The following is a 12420-nucleotide window of genomic DNA, read 5'->3' as shown; positions in this document are numbered from 1 at the left end:
CTATAACAAACTCATTTCAACCTCATTTTTTAAAAGCTTATCTCTAGATTGGCATGCCAACGGAACCGATACACAAAGATGCAAGAAAAAAATGAGCCATAGCATTAAAATGCTACAGCCTGGCCAAAAATATGAGTAACCAGATACTCAGTGCCAGAGGTCACAGCATCCACCAACAGCACTGCTCATGCAAGCCATTGAAAAACAGTAATAAAGAAGTCCTACAAAGAGGCACTAAGCCAGTATCACCCCAAGAGAAAAAGAACTTAACACATTTTTTCAGTTACCTTGCCAATAACCTCCCCACTGTATCCAACCCACTAAACATTAAAATCTGGAAGAGATATAATGACTCTATAGCAACCAGCTGCTGAGATATTTTTCAAACAGAATGAACTGAATATAAGTGCCAAATACTTTCCCAACAAATTTAGCCTATTCCTAGTGGGAGGAGAAAAGTATGTTCACTGCTGAACACTGCTTCAAGATACAGTGCAAATCTGAGGTCATTACAAAACTAGGGCAATTTAAAACAAATCAGATAACCAGGAACAGGTAAATAAACAGACACAAACATTTTAGGTACGCAGGTTGCTATTACTCTGCAAGGACAGGCACATCACTCAAGACTCCTCTCCTCTGGAACAGCACTTCCATGAGACTTTTTTTCCCCACCACCACACCACCAACACGCCAACTTTACTAATACTTCCATGTCCCCTGTAAGAGTTTATTAGGGAATCTTCTGGAGATTTAAAATTAACAGCCACATGAACATGTCAGCTCCACAGCAGTAGCTGCACGTGTATGTAATTTGGGCTCTGTAAGCTCTCAAAAGAAAGCGGCAATTTGGTTGTCTCTGTGTTCAGATACAACCGCTCCTGCTATAAGTCTCCTGATGTGCATATCTGTAAAAAGGTTCAGCCTCCCTACTATATGCCCACAAGCACATCAGTTACAGCATTATTTCTCAGCAAAACAAGAATCAAAGATGATGAGAGTTCAAGAGCACAGTTTCCCTTAGCTCATAAACAAGTCAAAGAAAGACTCTAGGTATCTTGAAAAAATAACTAAGAAAAATCAAGCCTAATATTAGGTTTACATACATTGGCTTATGTGTGTATCCTCAGAAGACATATTTTAGAAGTCTACAAATCAAAAGAAAGATGGAAGCCATTTAAGCAACCTCTGCTTTTTTCTTTTTATGGCAATAAGGCTTTGTTTCTATTTAAATCTTCACAGAATAAAGTCTTTATCTTTAACAAGAGACAAAGCCAAGCTAATACAAGAAGGAATTATTACTAGACAATATTCATCTCTTCCATAATATAGTACAGGGATAACAACTGAACTCAACAGGCAGCTGTTTAAAATGCCTTAGTTGAGACAGGCTCCCATTTTTCCTCTTTGGCTGATGATGTTTTTCCATCTCTCTTCCCCAGCTGTAGTGCGTGGCTCATCCTAAGTATCTAAGCTACGCCAGAAAAGTACCTGGGGACTGTCAGAAAAACCAAGGGCTACCTCTTGTATGTGGCCTGGTACAGAGCTAGAAAGACTAGAAACTGATGCTGCCACCTTAAAAATAATAATCAGAGCAAACTAAGTTTGGAAAGCCGCATACTGGTGTACCCGCACTATTTGTAGCCTTCTGCCCTTTTCTTGCCCCTTATACTTATTGTCTTTTTAAACCTCTCTAGCTACAAAGTGTCTCAATGCATTGTTCCATCTGGAGGATTCAATAAACTTCTTTTTTTTTTAAATTAAATTATTTTTAATTAAATTTTTAATTAAATTATCCTCCCCCCCACTTTTGAAGCTGGGAAAGGGTAGTAAAGCACAATAAACCTCCACACAAAAGGAAATGAAATTTCACAAGAATTTCGACATGCAGGCTTCCTAGGTTTCATTTCAGTGCAAAGTTTAGCTGAGTCAGCATTCTTGATTCACAACACTTGCAGGTTTTTGAGGTTTTGTTTTAAATAAGAGGACTAAATTTCTGTCACCATTTTGAACTTCGCAAGCCAAATGCCTAATTTTGATTTCAAAAATAACCATTTAAGAGATTCAATATGATTATATTCCCTACATACCCTCAGGAAAGCTATTTTAATGTAGGTGTTGCCCTGCCCCAAATAGCCTGTACCTTGCTTTTCCTAACAAATCCCAGGTATTTTAACTCAGGACTGGACCAAGGTAATGCAGGAAAAGCAGGAACTTTTTACCATAACAAATTCCAGAAATTATCAAAATTAAGCAAGACTATCAGGGAATCCCATTTTCCTTGGAGCTACAGTGTAACATTTTCCTGCTCAAAGCACGTAGAGCAGGAAAAATGTAAAATTATTGCTGAAGCTTCATGTTATTTTTGATCACATAAACTTAATCATCTATCAAAACCACCAAACGAAGAATCCTCCCTCTTACTTATACAAAAGTCCTTAAAACTCCATGGAAAAAAAAAAAAAAAAAAAAAGCAAAAAAACCACCCCAAACCAACCACACAATAGGCAGAAGGTTTATTATTCAGCTCTCAATGGAGCCTACCAAGTATCCAGAAACAACTACCAGCTGAAAAGACTACAGTCTTTCAGTCTGCTGAAATTTCAGCTAACATGTCATCCCTGGAACATGTTCAATTCCTCAAGCCAGCAACTAATAAGAGCCAAAAACACCAAAAGGTCAAAGCTCCACTTCTCTTATCCCTGCCTCCAAGCAAATGGTGAGACCAGGACAAAAAAAAAGCAACAGAGTTCTACATATTCCTACTTTTTAGTCCTGCAGCCCTGCTCTTTTCTCAGTAAGGACTCCGAAGCCTGTATCTAGACACAAGCAGGAGCAGAGTGAAACTAGCCCAGATCCTACCAGTTTGTCACCTGACCATGAAATTCTGAATTCTAATACTGAACCCTCAAGTCTTCTGCTGTAGTCTGACAAAGAATCAAGAAACAGCATAAACAAATGGTGGTGCCTAAATACTCGGAGATACCACATCACCCCAAATTTAGTCTTTGCTGTACAAATTAAGAGTTACACTCTGTAGGACCAGATGATGTTCACATCAAAAAGGCTTGCCTTCAGCATTTTTGTTTGTTTTAGTCTTCTTTCTTTTGAAGAAAGGTTTTATCAAATATTTTCAAACTTTTCTATTCTTCTCCCACAACACCAGCAGCTTTAAAGTGGGGGCATTAAGATGATCTGATGCTAAAATGGCTAGTCTCAGACACCAGCACACACACAAAAATACCGTGCTGCTTTTATTCACCCAGTATTCCCTTATTTATTTGTTATTCACATAGCATGTCAAACATTACCACTTGGCTCAGGACAATCGGCTTCCAATGCAAATTTAGCTTTTAAATTCCATTTAACTGCCCATGTAAATGCCATCACTAACTAGTCCACAGTCTTCAACAGGATATTCCCCATAACACTAGCTGAAAAGTCTTAGGTAACACAGAGAGATTAAAATAAAACTTTGCCAGATCTCCTAACATAGAATAGGAATGAGCACCAAAGTAGCAAGGTCTTATATAAAAGTTCATAGAACGCATCAGGTAAGTTCATGCAGGGTTTGGTCACTGGTTTGTGGGGTTTTTGTTGTTTTGGTGGGTTTCTTTGTTTTTTTTTTTAAAAGACATCTTTACTTAGGGATTCTTCTGGGTTATTACATAAGTGCACATGGATTTGTCTGTAAGTTCTAAAATAATAGCAGATTAAATTCTTCAGGTTAAATTCACCCAACTAGTTAATACAAATAAGCTAATATTTTAAAAGTCATACAATAGCATTTGTCAGCAGTTCAGAATAATATTGAGCACTTGACTCAAAAGTCTTTTTCCCTCCACCAAAAAAAAACCCACACAAGACAAAATTGTTTCCCTTGCAGCTTCTACAGACAGTGCAAATTTTAAGCAGATTTAGATGCTGAGTTTAAACAGTAGTGTCAAATATATGTTTGGGATACATTTAAGGAATCAATCCATCACTGCATTTGACACTGTAAAGTCAGCACTGAATCTGTTCTGTTTCCCAAGAGTAGATTCCAGTTATTGTACAGAGCTGTATGACTTACAGTTCATCTATAACTTCTGATTGTGCAAAAAGGATGACTGATGAATCAAAAAAGCATGGAAACTGTTAAAGTGGAAATCCTGCACAAGCCTCAACTCCATTCAGATTATTCTGATAAGAACTGTGGTAATGAAGCATGTTCTGAGCATGGATAACACCCGTAGCAGCTTCCCATCAGCAAGCCCTGTTCAGAGACCATAAAAGCACAATAGTGGGAGGTACTCACTATTAGAGTGGGAGGATCCAGCTATTTTAGTTCCATGTGGACTACAAGGTCTCTTCTTCAAAAGTCCAGTATGAACCTCTTTGCCATGTCAAGGGCTCTTGACAAACAGGAATTTTCAACACTAAGACAGACTTATTGATACCAGCTAAGCCACTGACTACTCCTGACCACAGCCAGTCAGAGCTTATCAGTAATGCAAACATTACATCTAGTCAAGTGCTACGCTACACATAAAATGGAACGCCTTGCTTTCTTCCTCTACCCTTGTCATCACAGAGTTTGGAAACATTTCCTTGAAGCAATACCATTTTTCAGCAGACGCTGTCTACAAGACACACTTGATTTCTATCATATTTCTTAAAATTAGCACATTATGTTTGATAGTAGGTTGCTATTTGTTCTTCTATGAGCTTATTATATTGCTTATTGTGGTTTTAAGTAGAATAAGTACAGAGCAGCAGAACATCCAGAAACTTCTAAGCTGGATAATGGATGTTTTCAAACTTCATCATTAAACATCTCCAAAATCCACAATGTCTGGCCATGAATTTAAGTACAGATGTCCTTGCCATGTGAAAACATATTTTAACACTTCTACATTTTGAACTTTTCCTCTGAATTTAAGTTTTACAAACTGTAATTCAAAAAAGAGACAACTATAAGGAGTAGTTGGAAAAGAATGGGGGGAAGGCTTTGTTACATGTCTAGTTCTTAAGTTTAATACTTGACTAAATACCTACAGCAACTTAATTCTACACTAGTTCATTCTAACAAAAAATTCTTCTTTCTTCTCTTTCTTGTTTATTACACTGTTTTGCAATTGGAGCACACACTGCAAAACAGAGGTATTAAAATGGAGCTTCTTTGTGAGAAAATTTTAGAAGTATTTCAGGTAGCTCTACAAACTATTTCCAGTAGTTTAGTTTACACAGACTTTCCTTGTTGGGATTGGCTCCTACAAACATCAACAGAATAAAATCAACCAACATCAAAATACAAAGCTTAAGTGGGAAAGAACACCTGCCAGCCTTTAGATAATGCTGAAATATATAGGATCATTACAGTGAAGAAATACAGATACAAGGGGAAAAACACACAAAAAGAACAGATAAGAAGAATGTTGACTGGTGAAGGCAAGGACCTAGGAAAGCAAACATTGCAGTAGCACAGGCAGTAGATGCATCGAAGGCCCAGGTCAGAGAACTGCTATCTAAAAAAAGCCAATTATACTGGATGCCTATGCAGAAACAACCAGCCAACCAAAAAATCCCTGAATATCACAGGAGCCTATCTGTCTGCCTGAGAAAAAAAAGAGAAAGAAGTTTATCCACCTGGGACTCACAAAGGATTCAAAGAAAAAAATTTCAGTATTTTCGTGCAAGAAATTAAACTATTACACCATCCCCTTTAGTACATGATCAGGTTACTGACATTTTATTACAAAACAGAACTCTGAAGCTGTCGGCTTTCGTTCATGATTCTCTGTAAGAAAGAAAGAATCTTACTTCCTTAAAATACCCTGAAGATTTATGGAAGTTACTGGAACCTTACAATGCATAATTAAGCTTCTGCCTAAACCTCCTCATCACAAACACAGGGATCCATACAGAATCTGTACATGGCTGAAAGCCATGTACCTGCAAGGAACTCTTCACAGGTGCATCTATATATTGCAACAGATTCTCTTCAACTGCCAGCTTTGTATGGGTACAACCACATGTTCAAACAGAACAGCTTGCAGGATGAGCGATTAACAATGTGAAGCTAACATCTAAACATAGCATAATATAACTGGAACTAGGCAATTGAATAGATCTGCTCAGCCTTTATCATCTTTCATTGCAAGACTGGCAGAAAAGATAAAACTGAAGTTTTGTCTGATTCTGCCATGACCTATTAAAACAACTTTAAAAAAATGTTAAATATTGCACCTTGCAATTTACAGGGCAGTCCATATTCTTGTGCTTGTTAATTTGAAATTGTAATATAAAGCTAGAGTATATGTATTTTTACAGTTACTAATAAGAGGCTTTTTTTAATAACAAAGTGGTGACCTCAAAACACAAAAATTAGCTCAATTGTATCTTCAATCTTCCGATCAGTCATATGAACACTTAATATACAAGCATCTTTCCCAAAACACAACTATATGTATTAAATTGTAACATAATATGAAGGTAACCATCACTGATAAGCATCTGACTGTCCCTGCAGCTGACTTTACACAGTTTCTTCAGCTAAATGGGCACCCAAGACTGTTCTATTCTGTACGGACACACAGTTGGAATTACTTTCCTAGTAGTCAATATTGGACTTCTTTACAGTTAACCGGTAGGGCAACTAACAAAAAGTTAACGTATAGTTTGCAGGACAAGCATTATTTAGAAAACGATACCTTTCTACTTTTTCCCAAAGATGGGTGGTTGCTCTTTCTTAAACATGCAACTAGACATCATGTTAATATTTTTCTCATATACTGTTTCTAGGTACTCGCACTGAGAGACTTAAAAGTACTATCCGATATTAATAAAGTTCCTGTTTCTCCAGTGCAACTCTGACACAGGTACATTTGGATCTTAGCAGGCCTGCAGAATCACAGAAGGAATTCAACAATTTGATTTCCATATCTATTATATTTATTGACAATTTACTTTGTAGCATGCTGCAAAACTATTATTGATTGCTTAAAACAGTTACTGTCTCATTTAAGAGTTAGCATACAGTCTTTACCTCAAAATCTTAATACAGTTCTACAGATGTATTGGATTACAAAGCTGAGGAAAGCTGCCTGCTGGTAAACTGTGGTGTGGCAGTCTTCAAACCCTAATAAAGTTATCAGTACAGAAACTCTGGCTGTCAAATTTGAGAAACTAGAAATCTCTGCTCTACATTTCTTGCCACTCAGTATCTTCAGTAAGCACTCAAACATACAGCTTTAATTTTAATGCAGAATTGTTTGTTTCAGTTCTTTAAGTCTTAAAAATTCTCTTGAAGAAATCTGTGGGCAGATAATACAGTGAAGGTGCTTTAGTTATGCCTAACACACTGTTCAGTAAAAACACATACAAATCATAACACCAGTCACAGAAATTGACTGCTGCTTTCTTCAAAAGTGCAGAGCAAGATAAGAACTGCAGTTAACCGTCAAGGATGTTGGTAAACCCAGACTACCTGCTCACAACGTGCGTGATTCTAGTTGAAAGTTTCTACTATGAAGTATATATTCCATTAAAAACTTCACTTTCTATTGCTTTACTCTCAGTTGTAAAGCCTGGGAATTACTTTTGGAAAGCATCTTTTAAAAGCATGGCTAAAAGATAAGTAGAGCAGCTAGGTAGTAAACTGGTCCAAAGATACTACCTTAGGTATATTATGTGTGGTTTGAGTAAGAAATTTCCCAAATGCTGCAAGTAAGTCCCATATATAGGTCATTAATTATTTTGTAGGTATATTTAATTGTTGCAAATAGTATTTACAATTATGTATGAAAGTACAGAAAGCAATGTACTACATAGAAGCTTCATTATTAATCTTCTAGAGAAGATCCAACTATTTCAGGTGGCTCTCCACAATCATTCTTTCAGAGACCATGGATTTAAACCCAGGTGTTCTCTGTGTTTTGGAAGTAAATTAATAACTATTATCTACAAATGGTGCATTTATACGGGGCAAGTAAAACTGTATCTTGAAATGATGCAAAGATGAACCACTGTCCAGTCATTTATAGTAGAATGGTCATCCTCAGGTATAGATCCTTAAAAGATATTTAGGTGGAGAATCCCCATGGAAGTTAGAAAGAACTACCCATCAAAATACAAGGGAAAAACTGAACTCTTGAGACAACAGGTCTTCAGTGAAATTATTTTAATAGTATTACTAGAGCTTGCCAATCTATAATTTTAGTATTAGTATATGCATCTATAATACTAGAACATACCATCAAGCCCATGATTTTCAAGGATTGCCATCACACAAAAATTTACTCTTATAAATTCACAGTCTTTAGACTTCAGCTGTCAAAAGTGCGGTCACGACAAATATCCTGTGGGCACATACAACCATGAGAAACAGAACAGGGGAAGGGAGATTCACAATAGATCTCAAAGAGAAACATACAGCAGAGATTTAGGTTTCAGGCAATTAATAATATGATTATTTCAAAATTCCAGACACATATTTTATACACACAACACTTGTGAAAAGTTGACTTTACAGAGAAAAGGGAAGATGACCAATGAAATGACACTAGCACCAATTAATTCAATTACCTTAGAAACAACACATGAAAAAGGAAAATGTAATATCTAACATATGTAAGTTCAATATATGTTAGAAGAGAAAACCAAACCAGGTACATACTATGTCTTTTCCTGCATTTTGACTGATTGCATTGAAGGGAATATTGCAGAACTACACCTTTTGCATGGTAAATAAAAGGAAAAGACCCCTTTCTTTCTGAGGAAGACATACCTCTTTTCACTCCTCCCCACACAACATTATTTAATGTCCATTCATTTTCCATTCTTCCCAAGAAGTTAATCCTGACACCCTGAAGTACGTAGATAAATTCCAGTTTCAGTTGTAGAAAAGCATTTAAGCTCAGTAATTAGAAACTAATCTCCCCTATGCAAATGGTGCATGGTCTATCAAGAGCTTGACCACCTCTACCCCTTACACACAGACGAAGCTCTCTAAAGAGATTCATTCTAGACAAGTGGATTAACTACACATCTACATGAACACCCCAAAACTGCATAATTTTTGTTTTGTCATATGAAGGACCTGCAAATACAGTTATGAATACTGTAATCTGCAATTAAAATACCAAGACATAACAATGCCACACAAAAACAATCAGTGCAAACTGTCATTTAATTTTTTAATTTTAGAAAGCATACTCTTAAGCAGAGGGTAATTACTTTTGCTACATATCATACAGAGATTTTAGCACCTCACAGTAAGGTTTTACGTGCACAAATAAGGTATCATTAGATCTTAGACTGGACCAAATTTCTAATTGTCTACCACACCACCCAATTTCATGCCATGCAAGTAAAAACAAAGCCAACTTACTGTGTAAGGGGCATTTTAAGTTCAGTAGCTGTATTAAATACAATAGCAACAAGTGTTCCAAGTTTCTAGCAGACAACAGGAGTAGAAGCAACCTTTGGTTTATTTTTATAGCCAAAATTAAAAACCTCCATCTGATCTCTTCGGTTCCATGCAGGTTAACTACTGAGCCACCCCCACCTGAAATGCATATTACAAACAAGTCTTTCTGCTTGTATTCTACTCTCTTACTAAACACAGCATAAACAAATGTTCATAGTCGATAACTCTCCATGATGATCTTCTCCCCATTCCTTAAGCCATTGCCGACATTTTCCTTAACTTTTTATTCTACAAATGAAACTCTTACATTCCTATTTTCCCTGGTGTTGTCCTACTAAAAACTAAAATTACAATCTATGATTACAGTACAAAGATAGAGCAGAAAGGCTATTCAACATCATCATTCAGAATTATTTAATTGCTGGATTCACATTCTTTCCTGAATCCAAATCTATCCTAATTGCATGATTAGAGGTATTAAGGAAAGGGCATGCAGACTTTCCACCGAACAGCTAACAGCAGCATGAGACAGAACAGACACTGCAGGTCACTGGTTTATTTTGAGATATCAATTCCTATTTTACTGTATCTAAGCAGTTATTCCACTGAATCAGGATATAAAGGAAAATTATCAAGAAAACACAGCTACTCTGAAAAGGAACTTATCTGGAATGAAAGACAGTGGGATATTATAGACGGAACACTAGAACTGAAAGAATTAAGTGTAGTTTGCAGAGCAGCAAGTGCAAAGAGCAGCCCGCTCAGCTCAAATTAAGTTTGAGCCTAATACACTGGAGAAACTGTTCAGAAACAGTTCATCTGTACGAAACATGACCCCTGTAAAGCTGCCAAAATCAGTGAGAGCATGCAAGTGCTAATCACGCAAGCTAAAATGGCTCGAGCTGCTCTGACTTACATGCACGCTTAAACACAGGCAGCTGCATATCCTAAATTAAGAGTTCACAAAAAGAATGCAGCTGTTTTCTATACCTGCGCTTCTATATGCTATCAGTACATCTCCTCACCATCCACAAGCAGGTACACCACCCCCCCACTCCTGTACCTGGAAATCTGAATACAGCTGACCTGCAAAACTCCTTCCATACCTCACTCCCTCAAGAAGGATTTTGGGGATGCAGTGTGAGCATTTTAAAACAGAAAGAATTCAGTATCAATTCACTAGTGTGTTAAAAACTATACTGTATAAAGACACCACCTGGTCATACTCATCGAGGGAAGTTACTGGTGACTAGAACAAAAAACGTAAGAAAGAAAGAAAGGGTGTCTAACACAGCACAGAATAACACTGCACAGTCTAACACTCTCCAGAGTCATCAGTACCTAAACGCAGCTTGGCTTTTTGATTTAGGGGAAAAAAAAAAAAAGCAAGCATTTGGAGGTTGTCTTAAGATATTTTATTAAAATAAATAGCTATTACCTTAAACATATATTTTCATACAAGTTCTAAACGAAAATCACACCTTAAGACTGCAGGGTGGGAAAAGGTATAGGACAACAGAGTGTTTCTTGCTTTAACAAGTACCACACTACCATATCTGGAATGCTAGTTATTTTACTAACTAGAATTATTTACCAAACAACACCTCTTTAATGATCTATGGAAGTGTTTTCCCTATCATGACATCCACGCCCCACAGAAAGGTAGAGTTCACAGAAAATATTGTTTTCTAAAAGCAAAAAGCACGTTTCTTTCAAAATAAAGGAGCAGCAGAATCGGAACAAAAGATGTCCACGGGAAATATTATCCCCAAAGTTGTCTGCTAATCCCAATCAAACAGAAATGAAGGGACAAAAACCCGACCATGTACCAGTTTCCTTTTCCTGACGCCCTGACAACATTCCCTCGCTCAATTGGTCGTGTGCCCTTTTCAAGCCGTGAGGAATGGCATTCCTCCTTCACTTCGCACCGGGGCGAACCGTATGCGTCGAAGGGGCAAGCCCGGAGCAAAGAGGACGGAGGCAGCGGGGGAATAATCGTTACTTAACGCGGTAAAGGGAAACCCGCTACCCGCAGCCGCACAACCCACCCCTTGCATTCCACGTCCGAGATCACCCGGAGGACACGGGTGGCCGGTACACGGCTCCCTCCGGGAGCGATGGCTGTCTTGTGACGGCGAGGGCTAATGCTACCGCCGAGCCAGCGCGCACGAACCGGGGCGCTCCCCCCGCCGCATTGCCCTGCTTTCTTCCACACGCAAAACCGTCGCTACGCAAAAACAGCACCCGCGAACACCCAGCCCGGTGAGGTACCGATAAAAAATAAAACAATAATAGTTAAAAAAAAAAAAAGAGGGGGGCAGCCCGAGGAAGACAAGCGGCGGCGCCCAGCAGCCGGCGCCGGACCCGCGCGAGAGGCGCATCCCGCGGGCGCCCACCTCACGGCTCCGCGCCGCCCCCCGCAACACGCCGGCCGCCCACACCGGCGACGACCGCGGCGCTGAGGGGGATGAAGAGGAGCAGGGACGCCTTGCTCTCCACGCTGGGCACCGGGCGCCTGTCAGCGGGGACACGCCCGGTCGCCGGTACCGTGCTGAGGCGGCGGGAGGTGGCGGAGGCAGCCCTCCCCCCCCCCCCCCCGCCGCGGGTGGGCGCCGGGCGCCGTTGGCCTGGGGTGAACCGTCGCCACTCCCCATGAGGGGGTGTCGTTCCCCCCACTCACCCCTCCTTCTACCCGTCTCCTCCCGGCGCCGGGCAGTACCTCATATCTGCGTGGGTCGGGGGACCCTACTCACACCCATGGCGACGGCGGGGGGGATGGAGGAGCCGAAGCAGCGGCGCCCGCCACCGCCTCCGCCAGACGCACCATCCCCTCCCGCTGCCTCCTCAGCCACCCTCTGGCGGGCGGCGAGGGGGCGGAGCCCTGGCTCGCGCAACCCCTCACAGCCGCCGTACTGACGCGCGGCCACGGCTTCCCTCGCGCCCCGCCAGTCCAGCGCGACGGGCAGGCGAACACCGCCAATCAGAGGCCGGGAGGGAGGCGGGGACCCGGC

General features: G+C 39.9%; 1 protein-coding gene across 6 annotated transcripts in view; it reads right to left on the bottom strand.

The window, feature by feature from the left end:
- ITSN1 (intersectin 1) overlaps nucleotides 1-12420 on the bottom strand; it is a 153508-nt gene that overhangs the window by 140835 nt on the left and 253 nt on the right. For 2 of the 6 annotated variants that reach the window (XM_064471092.1, XM_064471123.1), the window contains exon 1: nucleotides 12129-12317. The exons of 1 other annotated variant lie outside the window; for it this stretch is intronic. The gene's annotated coding sequence lies outside the window, so the exon portion shown is untranslated. Of the gene's footprint in view, nucleotides 1-12089; nucleotides 12318-12420 lie in introns of those variants that run through there. 3 more of the 6 variants (XM_064471099.1, XM_064471116.1, XM_064471128.1) reach the window with 3 other exon arrangements.

Source organism: Phalacrocorax carbo, chromosome 1 (genome assembly GCF_963921805.1).
Source record: "Phalacrocorax carbo chromosome 1, bPhaCar2.1, whole genome shotgun sequence".
NCBI lineage: Eukaryota > Metazoa > Chordata > Aves > Suliformes > Phalacrocoracidae > Phalacrocorax > Phalacrocorax carbo.
The sequence above is the reverse complement of the archived record's forward strand: the minus strand, read 5'-3'. Positions and strand labels throughout refer to the sequence as shown.